Below are 21,715 nucleotides of genomic sequence, written 5' to 3' on the forward strand. Positions count from 1 at the left end.
TAGTGGTATCTGACTCTTTGTGACCCGATGGGCTGTATGTAGCCCACCAGGCTCCTCTGTTCATGGAATTTTCCTGGCAAGAATACTAGAATGGGTTGCCATTTCCTACTCCAGGGATCTCAGTAAAATCATATCATAAAATGAGCAAAAATTAAGGCTGTCACTTCTGATAGGCTACATGTTTTCTAAAAAAAAAAAAAAAACAGCCTCTCTGCTTATTTGAACATAATTCAGATTAGTTTGTTGCATAACTGTATAAGAAAGGCATCAAGACAGTGTAGAAAAGGATGTCAAGAATGATACAATGGAAATAAAAACCTCTGTTGAGCATGGAGGGAAGCATATAGGTTAATTCCAGATCAATATGGCCACTTTACGTAGTTCAAAATAGCAGATTCCTGGGTTGATTTGTGTTTTTCTCCCTTGACATAACAACCTTTGAAATTTAATTAACAAGCGTACAGGTAGGAAGAAATCTTACATACCCAGATTGGAAAGTATTTCCAGAAAGGATGTTGTTGTTGTTGTTCAGTCATTAAGTTGTGTCTGACTCTTTGTGACCCCTTGGACTGCAGCATGCCAGGCCGCCCTGTTCTTCACTGTCTCCCAGAATTTGCTCAAATTCATGTCCATTGAGTCAATGATACCATCCAACCATCCTATCCTGTTACCCCCTTCTCCTCCTGCCCTCAATCTTTCCTAGCATCAGGGTCTTTTCCAGTGAGTTGGCTCTTCACATCAGGTGGCTGAAGTATTCAGCATCAGTCCTTCCAAGGAATATTCAGGGTTGATTTTCTTTAGGATTGACTGGTTTGATCTCCTTGCAGTCCAAGGGACTCTCAAGAGTCTTCTCTAACACCATAGCTCAAAAGCATCAATTCTTTGGTGCTCAGCCTTCTTTATGGTCCAACTCTCACATCTGTACATGACCACTGGAAAAACCATAGCTTTGACTGGATGGACCTTTGTTGGCAAAGTGATAGCTCTACTTTTTAGTACGCTGTCTAGGTTTGTTATTGCTTTCCTTCCAAGGAACGTCTTTTAATTTCATGGAGGCAGTCATTATCCTCAGTGATTTTGGAGCCAGATAAAATAAAAAAGTATCCAGAAAGGATACTTTCTCACAAGTTAGGAAGTTTGGCACTGATTTTCCATATCTGAAGGTTTAAGCCATTCAAATCGTCAAGTTCATCAAAAAGCATGGAGCTGGAACACATGCAGATTCAAGTTTATACTTGCACCATAAAATAAATGGGAAGTAAAACAAAATTATCTTTAATGGCAAAGGAATGCAAACACTTTTCTTCCCATTTTAAAGAGAATTGGCCTAATAAACATCATGATTTTTGGCTCCTTACTCCCTGTCTGTTAGTATTCTAGTTCACATCTTTATTTTGGGGGGATTTCTTTATGTGAACCATTTTTAAAGTCTTTATTGAACTTATTACAATACTGCTTCTGTTTTTTGTTTTGCTCTTTTGGCCACAAGGCGTGTGAGACCTTAACTCCCTAACCAGTGATTAAGCCAGAACCCCCTACATTGGAAGGCAAAGTGTTAAACCACTGGACCACCAGGGAAGCCCAGTGTCTTCATTTTCAGTGGGAAAGTTTCATATGTTCTTTTTCCATTTTAAAAAAGTTGGACCTTTTTTTTCAAGGCCATCAGGCTCTGATGAAGACTGCGAGCTGGAGAGTTCCTAACTGAAGTGCAGAACCCACACCCCCAGGACTAAATTAGATCCAGTACCTGGGTGTATCCCATCTTTTTTAACTCCAAGGCAGGGACAATGTCTGCCTCTGAAAGAAAGCATAGATGTGGCACTCAATTTTTTTTTTCTCACCTTCTTTTTATTTCCTCTCCTTCCTTTTTAACTTTGAAACTTTCTTTTATTGTATAAAAATATGAATAACATAAAACATGCCATTTTAGCCATTTTAAAATATACAATTCAATAATGTTAAACATGGAGGAGAAAATGGCAACCCACTCTTTTATTCTTGCCTGGGAAATCCCATGGACAGAGGAGCCTGGCAGGCTACAGTCCATGGGGTTGCAAAGGGTCGGACACAACTGAGCACACGTGCAGAGTGCTAAACGTGATAATTCTTTTGAATAACTGGACTGAAAAGAAAATGAGGCATTAGATAAGCACCTAGGTTATCATGTAGAGATGCTTTATTCTGCTTTTGTTTTGTGTCTAACCTGTCTGAAATTATTTATCACCACAAGTATGATACCCGCCTATATGAACCAGCAAAGAATTCCATCTCAATTCTAGAACAGACTCTAGATGCTCATAGCAGATGGGGAGGGAGAATGTGGCTGGGCAAAGGGTCAGCATAATAAATGAGTTTGGGGAAACTGCAAAAGTTCTTGTCTCTGAAGGTCCCTTGGGCATTTCTAGAGCTCAGAATGTGAACTTGACACTCTATAGATAAATATGAGATATTTTTTTCTCAGCTGCTGGTATTGGAAATTTTTTCACTCAATAAATGATGCAAAATATATGTTAAGTAACGCTAAAGTTTTGACAAAAACTGACCAAAATCGGGGAATTCAAAACTCTAGGAAAGCTGAAACACTTGCTTAATATGCTGCCATCTAGCCATGATCTCATCCCTTGCTGCTTCGTACATTGATCGCAGAGACACTGAAATCATTCCCCAGTCAGGATGGAGCATGTTTACAGCGAGTTTAGAAGGCAGAGACTTGGTTGAGTCTTCTATTTTTATTGGCCATTAACACTCCCTATTGCATATAAACTAAATTTGATGATTATTAAAATAACGTTAATAATGCATTGAAAAGTTACCTTTTAAAAGGATGGAACAGTAGGAATCTCTGCTTTGAATCTTATGTTCACCAGGTTCATCATTTGGCAGCTCCCCATGGAGCATAGGATAAAGTCTAAACTCCATACTTAGAATGAAAACCACTATCACGAAAAACTAACCAAACTGATCACATGAACCTCAGCCTTGTGTAACTCAATGAAACTATGAACCATGACGTGTAGGGCCACCCAAGACAGATGGGTCATGGTGGACAGTTCTGACAGAACGTGGTCCACTGAAGAAGGGAATGGCAAACAACTTTAGTTATTTTTGCCTTGAGAACCCCATGAATAGTATGAAAAGGCAAAAAGATATGACACTGAAAGATGAACTCCCCAGGTCAATAGTTGCCCAATATGCTACTGGGGAAAAGTAGAGAAATAACCCCAGAAAGAATGAAGAGATGGAGCCAAAGCAAAAACAATACCCAGTTGTGGATGTGACTGGTGATAGAAGTAAAGTCTGATGCTCTAAAGAGCAATATTGCATAGGAACCTGGAATATTAGATCCATGAATCAAGGCAAATTGAAAGTGGTCAAACGGGAGATGGCAGGAGTGAACATCAACATTTTAGGAATCAGTGAGCTAAAATGGAATGGAATGGGAAAATTTAACTCAGATGACCATTATATCTACTACTGTTGGCAAGAATCCCTTAGAAGAAATGGAGTCGCCATCATAGTTAACAAAAGAGTCTGAAATGCAGTACATGAGTGCAGTCTCAAAAACGACAGAATGACCTGTTTCTTTCCAAGGCAAACCATTCAATATCACAGTAATCCAAGTCTATGCTCCAATCACTAATGCCAAAGAAGCTGAAGTTGAATGGTTCTATGAAGACCTACAAAATCTTCTAGAACTAACACCAAAAAAGATGTCCTTTTCATCATAGGGGACTGGAATGCAAAAGTAGAAGTCAAGAGATACCTGGAGTAACAGGCAAGTTTGACCTTGGAGAACAAACCAAAGCAGGTCAAAGGCTTACAGAGATTTGCCAAAAAAAGTACATTGGTTATAGCAAACACCCTCTTCCAACAACACAAGAGATGACTCTACACATGGATATCACCAGATAGTCAGTACCGAAATCAGATTGATTATATTCTTTGCAGCAGGAGATGGAGAAGCTCTATACAGTCAGCAAAAACAAGACTGGGAGCTGACTGTGGCTCACATCATAAACTCCTTATTGCCAATTCAGACTTAAATTGAAGAAAGTAGGGAAAACCACTAGACCATTCAGGTATGACTTAAATCAAATCCCTTATGATTATACAGTGGAAGTGACAAAGAGATTCAAGAGATTAGATGCGATAGACAGACTGCCTGAAGAACTATGGACGGAACTTCATGACATTATACAGGAGGCAGTGATCAAAACCATCCCCAAGAAAAAGAAATGCAAAAAGGCAAAAGGGTTGTCTGAGGAGGCGTTAAAAATAGCTGAGAAAAGAAGATAAGTGAAATGCAAAGGAGAAAAGGAAAGATATACCCATCTGAATGCAGAGTTCCAAAGAATAGCAAGGAGAAATAAGATAGCCTTCCTCAGTGATCAATACAAAAAAATAGAGGAAAACAATAGAATGGGAAAGACAAGAGATCTCTTCAAGAAAATTAGAGATACAAAGGGAACATTTCACACAAAGATGGGCACAATAAAGGACAGAAATGGTATGAACCTAACAGAAGCAGAAGATATTAAGAAGAGATGACAAGAATACACGGAACTATACAGAAAGGATCTTCATGACCCAGATCACCATGGTGGTGTGGTCACTCACCTAGAGCCAGAGATTCTGGAGTCTGAAGTCAAGTGAGCCTTAGGAAACATCACTGCAAACAAATCTAGTGGAGGTGATGGAATTCCAGTTGAACTATTTGAAACCCTAAATGATGATGCTGTGAAAGTGCTGCACTCAATATGCCAGCAAATTTGGAAAACTCAGCAGTGGCCACAGAACTGGAAAAGGTCAGTTTTTATTCCATCTCAAAGAAAGGCAATGCCAAGGAACGTTCCAACTACTGTGCAATTGCACCTTATCTCATATGCTAGCAAAGTAATGCTCAAAATTCTCCAAGTGAGGCTTCAAAAGTACGTGAACTGAGAACTTCCAGATGTCAAAGCTGGATTTAGAAAAGGCAGAGGAACCAGAGATCAAATTGCCAACATCCGTTGCATCATAGAAAAAGCAAGAGAGTTCCAAGAAAATATCTGCTTCTGCTTTATTGACTATGCTAAATCCTCTGATTGTGTGGATCACAACAAACTGTGGAAAATTCTTCAAGAGATGGGAATACCAGACCATCTGACCTGCCTCCTGAGAAATCAGTATTCAGGTCAAGAGGCAACAGTTAGAACCAGACATGGAACAAAGGACTAGTTCCAAATTGGGAAAAGAGTACATCAGGGCTGTATACTGTCACCCTGCTTATTTAACTTATATGCAGAGGACATCATGCAAAATGCGGGGCTGGATGAAGCACAAGTTGGAATCAATCAATAACCCCAAATATGCAGATGACACCACCCTTATGGCAGAAAGTGAAGAAGAACTAAACAGCCTCTTGAAGAAATTGAAAGAGGAGAGTGAAAAAGCTGGCTTAAAGCTCAACATTCAGAAAACTAAGATCATGGTGTCCAGTCCCATCACTTCATGACAAATAGATGGGGAAACAATGGAAACAGTGACAGACTTTATTTTCTTGGGCTCCAAAATCACTGTAGATGGTGACTGCAGCCATGAAATTAAAAGATGCTTTCTCCTTGGAAAAAGCTATGACCAACCAAGACAGCATATTAAAAAGCAGAGACATTACTTTGCTGACAAAGGTGCATCTAGTCAAAGCTATGATTTTACCAGTAGTCACATATGGATGTGAGAGTTGGACTATAAAGAAAGCTGAGTGCCGAAGAATTGATGCTTTTGAACTGTGGTGTTGGAGAAGACTCTTGAGAGTACCTTGGACTGCAAGGAGATCAAACCGGTCAAGCCTAAAGGAAGTGAAAGTGAAAGTGAAAGTTGCTCAGTCCTGTCTGACTCTTTGCGACCCCATGAACTATAACATCCATGGAATTCTCCAGGCCAGAATACTGGAGTAGGTCAGCCATTCCCTTCTCTAGGGGATCTTCCCAACACAGGGATTGAACCCAGGTCTCCGGCATTGCAGGTGGATTCTTTACCACAGGGGAAGCCCAACCTAAAGGAAATCACTCTTGAATATTCATTGGAAGGACTGATGCTGAAGCTGAAACTCCAATACTTTGACCACCTGATGAGAAGAGCTGACTCATTGGAAAAGACCCTGATCCTGGGAAAGATTGAAGGCTGGAGGAGAAGGGACGACAGAGGATAAGATGGTTGAATGTCATCACCGACATGAGTTTGAGCAATATCTGGGAGCTGGCTATAGACAGGGAAGCCTGGCATGCTGCAGTCTACAGGGTCTCAAAGAGTCGAACACGACTGAGTGAATGAACTGAACTGAGGGTCCTCCATGGTCCCTCCTTTACCTATCTTCCCACTTTATCTTTCTTTGCTTCTCCAGATATGCTGTACTTCATCCTGGCATTCAGTTCAGTTCAGTTCAGTCACTCTGGAAAAACCATAGCTTTGACTAGATGGACCTTTGTTGTCAAAGTAATGTCTCTGCTTTTTAATATGCTGTCTAGGTTGGTCATAGCTTTTCTTCCAAGGAGCAAGCATCTTTTAATTTCATGGCTGCAGTCACCATCTGCAGTGATTTTGGAGCCCCCCCAAAATAAAGTCTCACTGTTTCCATTGTTTCCCCACCTATTTTCCATGAAGTGATGGGACCAGATGTCATGATCTTAGTTTTCTGAATGTTGAGTTTTAAGTCAACTTTTTCATTCTCCTATTTCACTTTCATCAAAAGGCTTTTTAGTTCCTCGCTTTCTGCCATAAGTGTGGTGTCATTTGTGTATCTGAGGTTATTGATATTTCTCCTGGCAATATTGATTTCAGCTTGTGCTTCATCCAGCCCAGCATTTCACATGATGTACTCTGCATATAAGTTAAATAGGCAGGGTAACAGTATACCACCTTGATGTACTCCTTTCCTGATTTGGAACCAGTCTGTTATTCCATGTCCAGTTCTAACTGTTGCTTCTTGACCTGCATACAGATTTTTCAGGAGGCAAGTAAGGTGGTCTGGTATTTCCATCTCTTGAAGAATTTTCCACAGTTTGTTGTGATCCACACAGTCAAAGGCTTTGGCATAGTCAATAAAACAGATGTTTTTCTGCAACTCTCCTGCTTTTTCTATGATGCAACATATGTCAGTAATTTGATCTCTGGTTCCTCTGCCTTTTCAAATCCAGCTTGAATATCTGGAAGTTCACAGTTCATGTACTGTTGAAGCCTGGCTTGAGTGATTTTGAGCATTACCGTTCTTGAGGGAAAACTAAGTCTTATACATTCTGTGAAAATTACCTCAAAATGTATAATGGACTTAAATATAAAACATGAAGCTATAAAACTTTTAGAAGAAAACATAAGAGAAAATCCTTGGGATCCAGTAGTAGGCAAAGAGATCTTAGATTTGACATTAGGGTACAATTCATAAAGGAAAAAAGTGTATTAGATATCATCAGAATTACAACTTGTGCTCTGTAAAAGACCATGATTGTTGTTGTTGCTGTTCAGTCACTAAGTCATTTCCGACTCTTTGTGGCTCAATGGATGCAGCAGGCCTGGCTCTTCTGTTCCACTGTCTCCCAGAGTTTGCGCACATTCATGTCCATTGAGTCGGTGATGCTATCTAACCATCTCATCCTCTACCTCCCCATTCTCTTTTTGCTTTCAATCTTTCCCAGCATCAGGATCTTTACCAATGAGTCAGCTCTTCACAATAGGTGGCCAAAGTAGTCAGTCTCAGAATCGGTCCTTCCGGTGAACATTCAGGGATGATTTCCTTTAGGATTTACTGACACCTTCCGACCTACTGGGGTTCATCTTTCGGTGTCATGTGTTTTTGCTTTTTTACACTGTTCATGGGGTTCTGGAAGCAATACTGGAGCGGGTTGCCATCTCCTTCTCCTGTGGACCACGTTTTGTCGAAACTCTTCACTATGACCCGTGCATCTTGGGTGGCTCTGCACAGAGTGGCTCATAGCTTCATTGAGTTATGTAAGCCCCTTCACCACAACAAGGTTATGATCCAGGAAGGGGAAAAGACCCTGATAAGTGGATCAAAAGACATATACAAAGCATATATCTGACAAAGGACTAGTATCTAAATTATATAAAGACCTCTCAAACTCAACAGTAAAAAAAAAAAAAAAAAGCAATCCAGTTAGAAATCATGAAGAGATATTTCACTAAAGAGGTTTTATAGAAGGCAAGTAAGAACATCAAAATATGTTTAACATTATTAGCCATCAGTTCAGTTCAGTTCAGTCGCTCAGTCGTGTCCGACTCTTTGTGACCCCATGAATCGCAGCACGCCAGGCTTCCCTGTCCATCACCAACTCCCGGAGTTCACTCAGACTCACGTCTATCGAGTCAGTGATGCCATCCAGCCATCTCATCCTCTGGTGTCTGTTGGGGGCCAGAGTGAGGTACTCCGCCCATGACAAAGGTCATGAGGAAGGAGGCTCGACATACGCAAAGGCGGGATCGAGCCTCAGGAGTCCCCCTGGAACTCCTTGAGCATCTACCCCCATAACCAGAGCCTGCCTACTTTACTACTTTGTGCTCTTACCCACACCTCTGACTTTACGGGGGGCTGTCCCCCACCACCTCTTTCGGAGAAGGAGTTAACCTAGAGCTCAGTCAATAAAAACTCTTGGGTGTGACAAGAGTGTTTTGACCCTCAAACTCCTCTGAAGGTTCTCTAGCCTGCCTGACAGGCTCGTCCGGCCACATGTGATTGCTCACAGCCTCCCAACCGTGAGAGGCACTAGATGCTTTAAACCTTCTAAAAACAGGTTCCTTAGAAAAGTTAGAAAACTATTAGTATAAGTATAGTGGGCTAATTAGAAATTGTGTTGGTGAAGGGTTTTTCATTTGTTGAGCCAATGTTTGTTGCTAAGTCTCCACATCCCCTGCCCTTACACACATTAATGAATATATAGAAGAAATAAGTATTAACCTTTGATATTAATCACGTTAGACCTTAGGCTAAGTAAATTCTTTCCTTAACTAAAACCCACTACACCCTCACCCTGTAGGAATGTAACTTTACTTGGGTGGCGTCTGTTTTGAGAATAATCAGCCCTGGAGAAATAAGTGTCCTGATTGACTGACCGCTGTCACAAGGAGAGGGTCAGAAATTGTCAGCAGGCCCCCTGGCCAGAAGATGATGTAACACCCTAAGACCTCTGTATACATTTGTGTGAAGCACCTGACTTTAATAAAAGTCAGGACTGCTGTCCCCACGTGACTTTTGTATAACATCTTAGTGTATAAAACAGACTCTGGAAAATAAAGAATTGGGATCAGTTTCTCAAATACTGGTCTCCCCATGTCGCTCTCTCTCTCACTCTGGCTGAGTCTCCATCTGGAGCGGAACCCACCATGCTTACTAATTATGCCTGGGCTTCTAAGATCCGACCGGGAGGCCTCAGTGTCTCCTCTCCTTCGGGAGAACGGAAGGACGCCTGCGGCCTACGTAAGTGGTGCAAACTTCTTGTCTTGAAGTTTTATTGGTCTCCCGCGTAAACCAAGCTACTCAGCCTCTTTTCTCCACTGAATTTTCCTACTGAGCTATCCTTATTCTATTACTCTTTATATCTCTAATTAATATCTAATTGAAACTATCGTATCCTGATCCTCGCCTACGCCGTCTCTCCTTCGAATACCCTGGATCAGCCGGGGCTGGTCCCCGGCAGGTGTCCCCTTCTCCTCCTACCCTCAATCCCTCCCAGCATCAGAGTCTTTTCCAATGAGTCAACTCTTCACATGAGGTGGCCAAAGTACTGGAGTTTCAGCTTTAGCATCATTCCTTCCAAAGAAATTCCAGGGCTGATCTCCTTCAAAATGGACTGGTTGTATCTCCTTGCAGTCCAAGGGACTCTCAAAGGGAAATGTAAATTAAAACCACGGTGATACATCACTGTATACCTACTTTACTGGCTTAAAAAAAATATTGACCACACCAAATGCTAATGAGGATGCAGACAAACGATATATTGCTGCTGAGAATGCGATATGGTAACAGGACTCTGGAAAATAGTTTCACAGTTTCTTATCAAAGTATTCACTTATTTATCCTGAGGAAATGAAAATGTATGTTCACATAAAACTTGTGCATGAATGTTCATAGTAGATTTATTTGTCATAGCCAAAAACTGGGAACAACACAGATGACTATATTGGGTAAATGGATTAAAAAACAATAGTATATCCACACCATGGAGGCGCTACTCAGCAATGAGTTACTGATACATGAAACTAACTACTTGGTGCAATCTTCAGGGATTTAGACCATAGGGGAAAAAGCCAATCCCCAAAGATTATATTTGTATGATTCCATTTATATAGCGTTCTTCAAATAAGAAAAATATATAAATGAAGAACAGATTTGTGGTTGTCAAGGGTTAAGGAAGTGTGAGGTGAGAGGGGAATGGGTGTGGCTATAAAGGGCAGTATAAGGATGGCTATGGTGATGAAAATATTCTGTATCTTGACTGTATTCAAGTCAGTATTCTGCTACTGTACTGTAGATTTGCAAGATGTTACCATTGGGAGAAATTGGGTAAAGGGTACTTCAAATCTCTCTGTAGTTTTTTCTAACAACTTACATGTAAATCTACAAATACCTCAAAATAAGAAGTTTAATTAAAAAGAGGACTCAGAAAAAGACCCCGGTATGATGACAGTAGCATTTCAAATCAAATCAAATGGTACTCTAAGGACAAATCAAAAGAAGTCAAGATATAAAGGGAATCTTCTTGACCCAGGGAACTGAACCTGGGTCTCCTGCATTGCAGGTGGATTCTTTTCCATCTGAGCTACCAGGGAAGCTCATAAATATTAAAACTGGCAGAAACAAACAAACGAAAAACACCACTTTGAATTTCTTTATAGCAGGAAAAAGTCAAACAAAAAAGAGAAGGCAAATTGTGGGAAGAAAAGTGTAATATACTATGACAAAAAAGGGATTACTCAAATATAAAAAAGAATGTGTTTCATTGGAAAAATATGCAAAATCAAAAAATAAAAATTAAAAAAATAAAAAGGGGGAACATGCGAACAAAAAGAATTGAGGAGACGATAACAATGTAATTGTAGAAGCTGCCTTAAAAGTTCAGAGACTGATTTAGAAGGGATAAAAGGTGAAATCTGTACAGATTCCAGAAGGGGTCAGGAATTAGTGGCATTATGAATCTATGAAAGTAGGAGTGAAGGAATGTAAAAAATAATGTTGAGAAAACAATAAATAATCATTAGATCCCCAGAGTCGTTGACTAACCTGAATAGTTAGTCCTGGGAACTGTCCCTCTTCCCCTCCCTCCATGCAGGAGAAGGTGAAGTGCAGGGTCTGTGCTGGGGGTCACTGTGCATAGGTAAGGACAGAGCTATGAAGATAAAAATGGGGATCAAGTGAAAGTCTGTATACTGGGGCTACTGCTCTTTCCCACATGTGGATCCCAGAACAGTGGCACTCAGGCAGGAGACTGGACAACACTTTTCTGGGGACTTTGACCAGCCCAAGAAAAGAGAACTAAAATACCAACCAGGAAGCCAGTCACTCTAGTCCTGCGTTGTCCACTATGGTAGCCACTGGCAGCGTGTGGTTACTGAACACTGAAACATGGTTTGTCTGACTTGAGATGGGTTGTAAATGTACAACATATTAAGAATTTTGAATACATCATTTATGCATGTGTGCATGCTGAGTCGCTTCAGTTGTGTCTGACTCTTTGTGACCCTATGGACTGTAGCCCACCAGTCTTCTCTGTCCATGGCATTCTCCAAGCAAGAATATTGGAGTGGGTTGCCATGCCTTCCTCCAGGGGATCTTCCTGATCCATGAATATAATCCAAGTCTCTTATGTCTCCGGCCTTGTCAAATGCATTCTTTACCACTACTGCCACCTGGAAAGCCCTTCTTCACTTATATGTAAATGTAAAATGTCTTGTTAGTTTTTATTTCATGTTGAAATACTTTTATATTCGGGTTAAATAAAATATATTAGTAAAATAAATCTTTATAAGAGACTGAATTTCTCCCAGATTGAAAGCAGAAAAGCAACTTTTATGGAGCTATGGTGATTTTATAAGTAAAATGAAAGTAATAAGATATCAGCATGAAGGGAGCAATCAGACAGGATATAGAGAATGAAACAAATCTTAGCCATATATGTGCATGCGTATATGTGGTATATGTGATGTATCACTATCTGGCTAGTTCCTATTGATGTCAGATTTTTTTTTTTTTCTTCTGATTTTCTGATACGATAATGGAGGCAAGATATGATAATGGGAAAAACTCAGGTTCTGAAGTGACTTTGTGGCCCAGGAGAGCTGCTTCTTCTGTAAGCCATGGATCCTCAGACAACACTGGTTACTTTACAGGCTGTCTTAAAGTTTAGAGACAATACTAGAGCTACATGCACTGTAGCCCGCCAGGCTCCTCTGTCCATGAAATTCTCCAGGGAAGAGTACTGGAGTGGGTAGCTGTTTCCTTCTCCAGGGTATCTTCCCAACCCAAGGATCAAACCACCTGGATGTCTGTATGGTTTGTTCTGTTCTCCTGAATTTATCTTGAACTCTGGGTGGGATTAATGTAGATTTGGGGAAATAACAGAGGTCCTTTTTGTATCAATATGTGTCCTATATGCAATACATCTGATTTCTTGAGGGAGTCAGTCTGTCTGGATTGAAATCCCAGATCTGCAGTTTAGTTACTATGATTTAAGTCAGGTAACTGTTTTTGCCTCTGTTTCCACATCTGCAAAACAGGAATAAAAATAACGATATTCTTTAGGTCACTGTGATTGCATGATTTAATGTGTGAAAAAGGCTCAGTCCCAGACACATAATAAGCCTTGTGTTAATTTTAGCTGTCATTATTATTGGGCTTCCCTGAGCCCAGATGGTAAAGAATCTTCTGCAATGCAAGAGACCCGGATTTGATCTGTGGCTTAGGAAGATCCCCTGGAGAAGTAAATGGCTACCCACTCCAGTATTCTTGCCTGGAGAATTCCATGGATAGAGGAGCCTGGCGGACTACAGTCCATATAGCTCTAGTATTGTCTCTAAGCTTTAGGACAGCCTGTAAAGTAAGCAGTGTTATCTGAGGAGCCATGGCTTAGGGAAGAAGCTGCTCTCCTGGGCCACAAAGTCACTTCAGAACCTGAGCTTTTTCTGCTATAGTATCTTGCCTCATAAATTTTAGCACCTCATTGCTGATAGAAACCTTTTAGATCATCTTAAGAAGTTTCCAAACTTTCTGCAGAATGGGTCATTAAAGACTGGGGTTTGGGGTCTGAGAGTCTTGTGTTCGAATCCTCATTCTACCACTCAGGACTGCAGGGTCCACTTGGACAAGATACTCAGCTCCATGAGAACTTCTCAGGCTGTAATAAGGGCTATATTAGCTAATATATGGTAGGTCTTTGGCATGCTATATGTTGTGTGATTTTTAATTTTTCATGATTATGATTTTCATTATAAATATAATCTAAGTCTCAGAGCTAGTTATTCGTGGAGATGTAACTGAAACTCTAGTGGGCCTTTTATTCAGTGCTTTCTCTTCCTTACTTTGCTATCTAATTGGTTAGTTTTCATTCATCCTTTTAAAATCTACATTTATAAAGTCAGAGCTGTTAGTGAAGATTTTATAAGAACACTTTCCAAGAGGTTTTTTTTTTTTTTTTTTTTTTTGAACTGCCAAGTCCAGGGATTTAGGATGTAGCTTGGTGCTGAAGTAATTGGCTCTCTTAGTCTTGAGTTATAAGAAGTTCCCTTTCAGACTGTAAGGTTGAGAACCATGAGAGGAACTCTCACATTTTGGTAATTGGTTTAAGGAATAACTTACCTTAAAAAAGAAGTTATTCAGCTATAATTCCTTCCTTCTCTCACCTTGACGTTTTGAGAATCTCCTCATTATATATCTCCACCAGCTTGTTTTCTGAGTTTCCCCTTTTAACTATTTCCTCAAGTACAATCCCTTAATATTATTTTCTTCTCAGCTTATCAACTTGTTGGAAAAGTGATATACTTTTTAGTACTGTAGAGTTTCTGAGGAATGTAGAAATGATTCAATCTTAGGAGAATACAGAAATGATTTAATCTTAGGTGAATACAGGATTGATTTAATTTTCTACCTGTCAAAGAACTGAAGCATTATGCAACTGGCCTTAGCTAGCTACTTGAAGCAAGCTGTACACTCTTTACTGCTCTTATTTCACATCAACAGGCAGTTCATGATCAGAGATTAATTCAGAAACTCTCATTAGTATGTCGAGCTAAGAACAGGAATGAAATGTTTTAATACCTCTTGAATGCAACATTCGTGTGTGTGTATATGTGTGTGTGTGAGAATGGGGTAGATTTAGCTATAAATAAGACTGAACTCCACAATGCTCTGATATTGATAAAGTGGGTGTCTTCTAAATTTCTTTTAAATTTATTCCTCCTCTTCCTGGTAGTTAACCAGACAGATTATAGTTTAGTTATCCCAATGGGGAGTTTTAAATCAAAAGGACTAACAGGTTTTTTTTTTTTTCCCCCCAGCATAAGTGAGAGAACACCAGGAAATAGAATTACAAATATATTTCCATTTTGTCATAAAGCAACTTAACATTTTCCTGTTACTTAGACATCAGTTTAAACTATGACATTTCTCTTGTTTTGACTAGCACTAAAGTAACAGAGAGAAATGTTCTATTACAGGGACCTTATTGCCTGAAATAAATCTCTCAGGATACTTTAACGTTCTCTTACGATGCTCTTTTTGTGGTCTCCATGGTTCTTCTCTTTGGTTACTGAAATGTTTGACAAGTGACAACCATGCTAAATTTTTCACCTACTTTTTTGAGTTCTCCCTCTCAAACTGAAAATCAAAGTGAAGCAGGCAAGTTTCAGGGCTTTCCTGGTGGCTCAGCTGGTAAAGAATCCGCCTGCAATGTGGGAGATCTGGGTTCAATCCCTGGGTTGGGAAGATCTGGAGAATGGAACAGCTACCCACCCCAGTATTCTGGCCTGGAGAATTCCATGGACTGTACAGTCCATGGGGTTGAAAAGAGTCGGACAAGACTGAGTGACTTTCACTTCACTAGGCAATTTCAGTCCCTCCCATCCCCCATAATGGAACCCATGTTGAGCCAAGAAAGCTGTGTATTCAACATTGATCCATGCATCAGTCCAAAGTTATTAAGTGCTTTCCATTCAACATCTGTGTGAGATGCTATGAAAACTGCAAACAGCACCTTGAACAATTCCAGACCTCAAAAACCTCCCCTTATTTTCCTCATTTAGTTTCCCTTCCCTCCTCTCTTTTAGCCAACTTCCCAAAGAATTTGAAGCTGTTTACTAAATTAAAGGTAATGTGCAAATAATAAAATAACCATAAGACAGAATTGTGATCATCTTTACTAGTATGAACCCATAGGATGGAAGAACTAAATTTGGTTGTAAGTTTCCTGGTCTCTAAGGCAGAAAGGGAATTCTTTGTCTGACCAGGGAAAGCATCATAGTTTTTCACTCTGGTAGAATTTCTTTGGGATCAAAACTGAAGGTGGAATTTACTGGTTTACGAAGTGAACATTGGCTTTAGTGCAGTTTTCATACTGAGGAATAAGTATGGGGAGGAAAGATTTAGGGCATGAATTCATATCTGTCTTGCTTACTGTTATGTCCCAGGGCTCAGCACAGGTGCCCAGTGCCAAGTAGTTATTGGAGACTGTTGTTATTTTAGTCATTAAGTCATGTCCAACTCTTAGCAAGCCTGGACTGTAGCTGTCCAGGCTCCTCTATCCATGGGATTTCCCAGGCAAGAATACTGGAGTGGGTAGCCATTTCCTCCTCTGGAGCATCTTTCCAACCCAGGGATTGAACCTGTGTCTCCTGCATTAGCAGGCAGATTCCTTACCCCTGAGCCACCTGGGAAGCCCCAGGTAGTGGAGGTATAGTTCTTCAATTAAAATGGGCCATTCAATGGACGATTTTGCACTGACTTTCAGTAACAATGAAGATACTACTCTGCCCCTGAATGTTGTATTCTCTCTCCCTAGAAAGCCATACTTCAGTTCTCACATTAAATCCAACTTCTTTTGTTTTAGTATCTCTGAAAAGGATTTGCTTCCTTCCTCTGGAGCTCTCCCTGCAGGTGGAAAATACTCACTCCCTGTGGGACTGTTTGACTACTGTTTGTCTCCTCTAGTAGGCTCCAGAAGGCATAGATCACTTTTGATTTTGATCACCTTCATACCCCATCCTGTATCATAGAGTCTGGCACTTACTAGATACTCATTAAAAAAAACTTTGTTAAGTGAATGAAAGTCACTAATTACCAAACAGCATGGTGGGTTGTGCTTTTAATGAATTTTCAATGAAAATGAGGATAATGGATGAAAACGAGGATACTGTTAAATATAATAATGAGGATACTGTTAAACATAATAATAATGATGCTGATGCTTAAAAAAAAAAGAAAAGGTGATGGTAGCTTCTTCTGTTAAATTCTAACCATGTTCCAGGCCCTTTACATAAAATGTACCCCTTATAACTCAGTGAGGAAGGCAAAATTATTTGCTGCATTTTACCAACGAGGAAAATGAGCATTAAAGGAGATTGATGATTCCGATAAAGTCATGCACTTAATTGGCTGGTGGAGCCCAGGATTCAAATGAACATTCTTAACCACCACGCAAAATTGTTCTCCCTATGCTATTTTACTAAAGCATCCTCTGGTTTATGATCTAGAGGAACAAATTGATAGTGTCCTCATGTGTCCTGAGCAGTGTGATAAGTTACCTTGTGACAACCCAAAATAGCAACAGTTCTCTATCACTTCATTGTGAGGCCTCCACCCTGTTTTTAGCCAGGAGCAAAAAAAAAAAAAAAAAAAAATGTAGAATCAGGGGCCATAAGATTCTTTATTTTCATTTTCAGAGCATTGGAGTGGGATTTTTTTCTCTTCCCCCATGAGTCTTCTTTGGTGCACCACCCCCTTGGTTAATGTCCTTTGCTGCAGTTCTGTTAATAAGGAGTTATCACATATTTCATTTGTTCATTTGAAAAGCCAATGTTTATTGCAGTGCAGAGCAGCCACATTATTGTAAGTACTTACTCAGACAAATTAAATGATTCCATGTAGTAGCTCTGCAAAGTCTGATTTCCGTGTGTGGAATCGTGTTTATCATCACCCAATTTCAAAGGGACAAAATAGCACATTTACACTGGTAACTCTTTTATAACATCCCCTTTCTACATTATGTGTTTGTTTTGTTGTTAGAAACCAACCCAAATCCCTTCTTCTAGGATGACACAAAAGGATGGCAATATTTAAATATAAGGTCTGTGATGGGGCGAAGCAATTGAGGCATGTCCAGCGTTGCCTTAGTGCCTTCTGCCCTCATGGGTGCATTATGTAGATACAGGGATTGCCAAATTTTCCTTTAAGAGTTTAGCTAACTGATTCTTCAAGAACTTAAGGTCTCTCAAGGAAGTGTACATAGAAGGCATTTTTCAACACAGTATTGGCCCAGGAGGAAGCATTGGATCTTCTGGGGCTTTCACTTCATGATTATTGAACTTTCCTGCAAGCTTTTTTTTTCCTCCACAGATTCTCCCTCCAAGAAGAAAAGGAACACTCTTTGCAATTCTAGTCTCTTTAAAGAATGACCTCCTCACCTCAAAGAGGGTCTTTCAGTATTACTAGTAGAAATAAATTATCTTAAAGATAACTTTTATTTTAAAGCAAAAATTCCATTTTGGAGGGGGGAGAATTTAATTTCAAACCCTAGAACATACAAGGTTAATGGCAAACTCGCTTCAAGGAGAGAAATATAAAAAGCAAAATCGCTCACTCGGCTGAAGAACTAATCAGACATATTGTTCCCTTGATTCTACAAAATTACAGCGAACCTTTTAGAAAGGTTGAAAAGATGTCCATGGTGTGCTCCAAGTTTCCTTGGTCTGTAAATGTATGTTCCCTCTTCCCAGAGGCGCTGGTATGTGCAGAAGGGCTCTCCTGGCTAAGGGCTGAGTGTCTTTCCAAATGACAGATGGTTCCCTCTACTGGCTGAACTTAAATTCAGTCCTCTGAGCTGAGCCAACCAGGGAGGAATCACCATCCTTCTCACTGATAATGAAACTGGTTTTGAGTTTCATCCTTAAAGAAACCAACCACCCGAGGCCAGTTTAAGTGTACACAGGAACTGGTGATGGACGTCTTCCTCCCTGTCTCCTTCTCCCCTCCCTCCTGTCTCCCCTCCCTTCCTTTCTTCCTCCCTCCCTTTCCCTTTACTTCCTTTATTTCGAGAAAAATGTAAAGATACAGACAAGTCCAAAAGGTAGTGTAATAGGCATCTGTATTCCTACTATCTAAAAAGGAGCATCTGTTTATGTTTAGTCAGATTTACTTCCAGTTTGTGTGTTTGTTTCTTTTCAAAGCAATTACTGATGAAACCAAATTCCCTGTTAAGTACCACATCTGGCTTTCCTTCCACTCTTTACTGTCTCAGCTGTCTACCAAAAGTTCCCTACCATAAATTTAGGATGTTTTTAACTAGTGTATTGTTTGTATTTGTTATGCACACACACATATATACCAACAACCAATATACACTATTTTGTTTGAATATTTAATGTTTAAATCTTTCCTTGTTGCTTTTTTAACATCACAGTATTTACAAAAATTAGCTGCATTGATGCCATAAAAATCAATTGATCAATTTTAACAGCTCCATAATATTCCATCCTATACATATAGTGCATTTTATTGACCTATTCCATTTCCAGTGCAACCTTTAGATCATTTCCAAAGTTTGCTGTACAAAAACAAAAACACTTCAGTATTATTTTAGTCTGTGTCTTCTTGTGTCCGTGTTGCTTGAGTCCAGGATACCCTGTAGGAAGAATCAGTATACCATAGGATATTGTAGTATTACTTTTGATAAATATAATGAAATTGCTCACCAGAAAGATATACCAATTCATGATTTGGCCAGAGGTAAACTAGAGTATTATGCTATTTTTTCCCCTACATCTTAGACAACACTGGCTTTTGTCTACCTTTTCCATGTTTACTATTCTAACAAAATAAAAATGGAATTCCATTAATATAATATGCAAATATGCATTTTACTCTAGTGATTCTGAGCTTTTTTTTAATGTTCATTGTTCATTGAGATTTCTTCTTTGAACAACCATTTTTCCCTATATGTTTGTTCATCTTTTTTCTTGATTTTAGTAGTTCCTTATATGTTTTGGTTACTTATTCTCTGTCTGTTTCATGTTCTTTGTTGTTCAGTTGCTAAGTCTTGTGCAACTCTTTTCGACCCTATGAACTGCAGCACGCCAGGCTTCCCTGTCCTTCACTGTCTCCCAGAATTTGCTCAAACTCATGTCCATTGAGTCAGTGATACCATCCAAGCACCTAATCCTCTGCCCTCAATCTTTCCTCTTCTCCTCCTGCCCTCAATCTTTCCCAGCTTCAGGGTCTTTTCCATTGAGTTGGTTCTTTGCATCAGGTGGCCAAATATTGGATCTTTAGCTTCAGCATCAGTCCTTCCAATGAATATTCAGAGTTGATTTCCTTTAGGATTAACTGATTTGATTTCCTTGCTGTCCAAGGGACTCTCAGGAGTCTTCTCTAGCATCACAATGTGAAAGCATCAGTTCTTGGCACTCACTGTTCTTTATGGTCCCACTCTCAAATCTGTACATGACTACTGGAAAAACTATAGCTTTGACTATATGGACCTTTGTCAGCAAAGTGATGTCTCTGCTTTTTAATACTCTGTCTAGGTTGGTCTTAACTTTTCTTCCAAGAAGCAAGCATCTTTTAATTTCGTTGCTGTAGTCACTGTCCACAGTGATTTTGGAGCCCAGGAAAATAAAGTCTGTCACAGTTTCCACTTTTTCCCACCTATTTGCTGTGAAGTGATGGGACTGAATGCCACAATCTTTGTTTTTTGAATGCTGAATTTTAAGCTGGCTTTTTCACTCTTCTCTTTCACCTTCATCAAGAGGTTCTTTAGTTCCTCTTCACTTTCTGCCATTAAAATGGTATCATCTGCATATCTGAGGTTGTTGATATTTCTCCTGGAAGTCTTGATTCCAGGTTGTGCTTCATCCAGCCCAGTGTTTCTCATGATGTACTATGCATATAGGTTAAATAAGCAGGGTGACAATATACAGCCTTGATATATTCCTTTTCCAATTTTGAACCAGTCCATTGTTCCATGTTCCAAGAACAGTTCTAAGTGTTGCTTCTTGATCTGCATACAAGTCCCTAACATGTGCCAGGAAATTGTGCTTGGTGTTTTGTCCTAATTAAAAAAAAATATTCTCTTTATAAATATACCCTTCATATATATATTATTATGCCCATTTGACAGAAGTGAAAAGTGAGGCTCAATGGAGTTCAGCAGCTATATAAGACACAGAGATAGTGAAATGCATTACTAGAATTGAAACTCAGGCTAGTAGGACCACAAACCTTTGTTCCTTCTGTTGTCAGATTCCTTCTGATTCTCATGGACACTAGGGTTTCAAAAGAAAGTAGGTAAACTGACCCACAAAGTACCCTTCAGACTGGCCAGATGATTTGGCATAGACCGCCACAAAACCTTGAGGGTCCCTTGGACTGTAAGGAGATCCAACCAGTCCATTCTGAAGGAGATCAGCCCTGGGATTTCTTTGGAAGGAATGATGCTTAAGCTGAAACTCCAGTACTTTGGCCACCTCATGCGAAGAGTTGACTCATTGGAAAAGACTCTGATGCTGGGAAGGATTGGGGGCAGGAGGAGAAGGGGACGACAGAGGATGAGATGGCTGGATGGCATCACTGACTCGATGGACGTGAGTCTGAGTGAACTCCAGGACATGGTGATGCACAGGGAGGCCTGGCGTGCTGCGATTCATGGGGTCACAAAGAGTCAGACACGACTGAGCGACTGAACTGAACTGAACCACAAAACCAGAGAGGTACTCTTGCTGACAGGTTGGCAGGTTGGCTTCATCTTTCTGCAAAATGGAAAACCCCAATGGCAGTACTGGCTGACTATGAAGAGGGTCAAATAACAATGCAGCTAGAACAGCCCAGGACTGACTAGAAGTGGAAGATGGAATTTCAGAGCACCATTCTGCCTCTTCCTTTATGTGATCTTGTAGGGGTCAATGCAGACCAATGACAGTACTTAGACATTACACATGTGCTTTTATTTTACCCTTTCAACAGTACCAATGCAGTCCTGTTTGCTCAGTATTCATGCTGAATGTCCCTAATGAAGCTGTACCTATAAGCCATCTGGATCACTGCAGAAATGATCATCTGAATTTCTCTTTTCTGATGTAGGTATTCCAGGACTGCCAACCTGCCGAACAGCCTCTGCAGAAACTCCGTGCACCCTTCTGTTGAGCACTCTGAGGAAGTAACAGTCTTCAGGCAGGTAGTGTTTACTTAATTTCAGATTTTTTTCATAGAATTAGGCATACCTGACTTACTATGGACATCTGTATCATAGCAGTAAGATTCCTATGTACACATAAAATAGAACCCTTAAACAGGTAGAATTTCAGGGCTCGATTTCCGTAGAGAATTTAGCCTCTCCTGACTTCTATTTGTAGCGGCCATTTAAAACTCAGGGTATAAATATTATGTCAGTTAAATAAGGAGTGATGACTTTGCTTTTTGAAGAAAGCATTACCTTCCCTTTTATGAAATGTAGTCTAACTATTGCCT

At 40.0% G+C, this 21,715-nt stretch overlaps 1 long non-coding RNA gene across 2 annotated transcripts in view; it reads left to right on the forward strand.

Moving 5' to 3' along the window:
* Nucleotides 1–21,715, forward strand: part of LOC138984687 (uncharacterized) — a 583,105-nt gene that overhangs the window by 418,905 nt on the left and 142,485 nt on the right. For both annotated transcript variants that reach the window (XR_011461950.1, XR_011461951.1), the window contains one exon: nucleotides 21,329–21,422. This is a non-coding gene — a long non-coding RNA (uncharacterized lncRNA). The remainder of the gene's footprint in view (nucleotides 1–21,328; nucleotides 21,423–21,715) is intronic.

This window comes from Bos mutus, chromosome 22 (assembly GCF_027580195.1).
Source record: "Bos mutus isolate GX-2022 chromosome 22, NWIPB_WYAK_1.1, whole genome shotgun sequence".
In the NCBI taxonomy this organism is placed as follows: Eukaryota; Metazoa; Chordata; class Mammalia; order Artiodactyla; family Bovidae; genus Bos; species Bos mutus.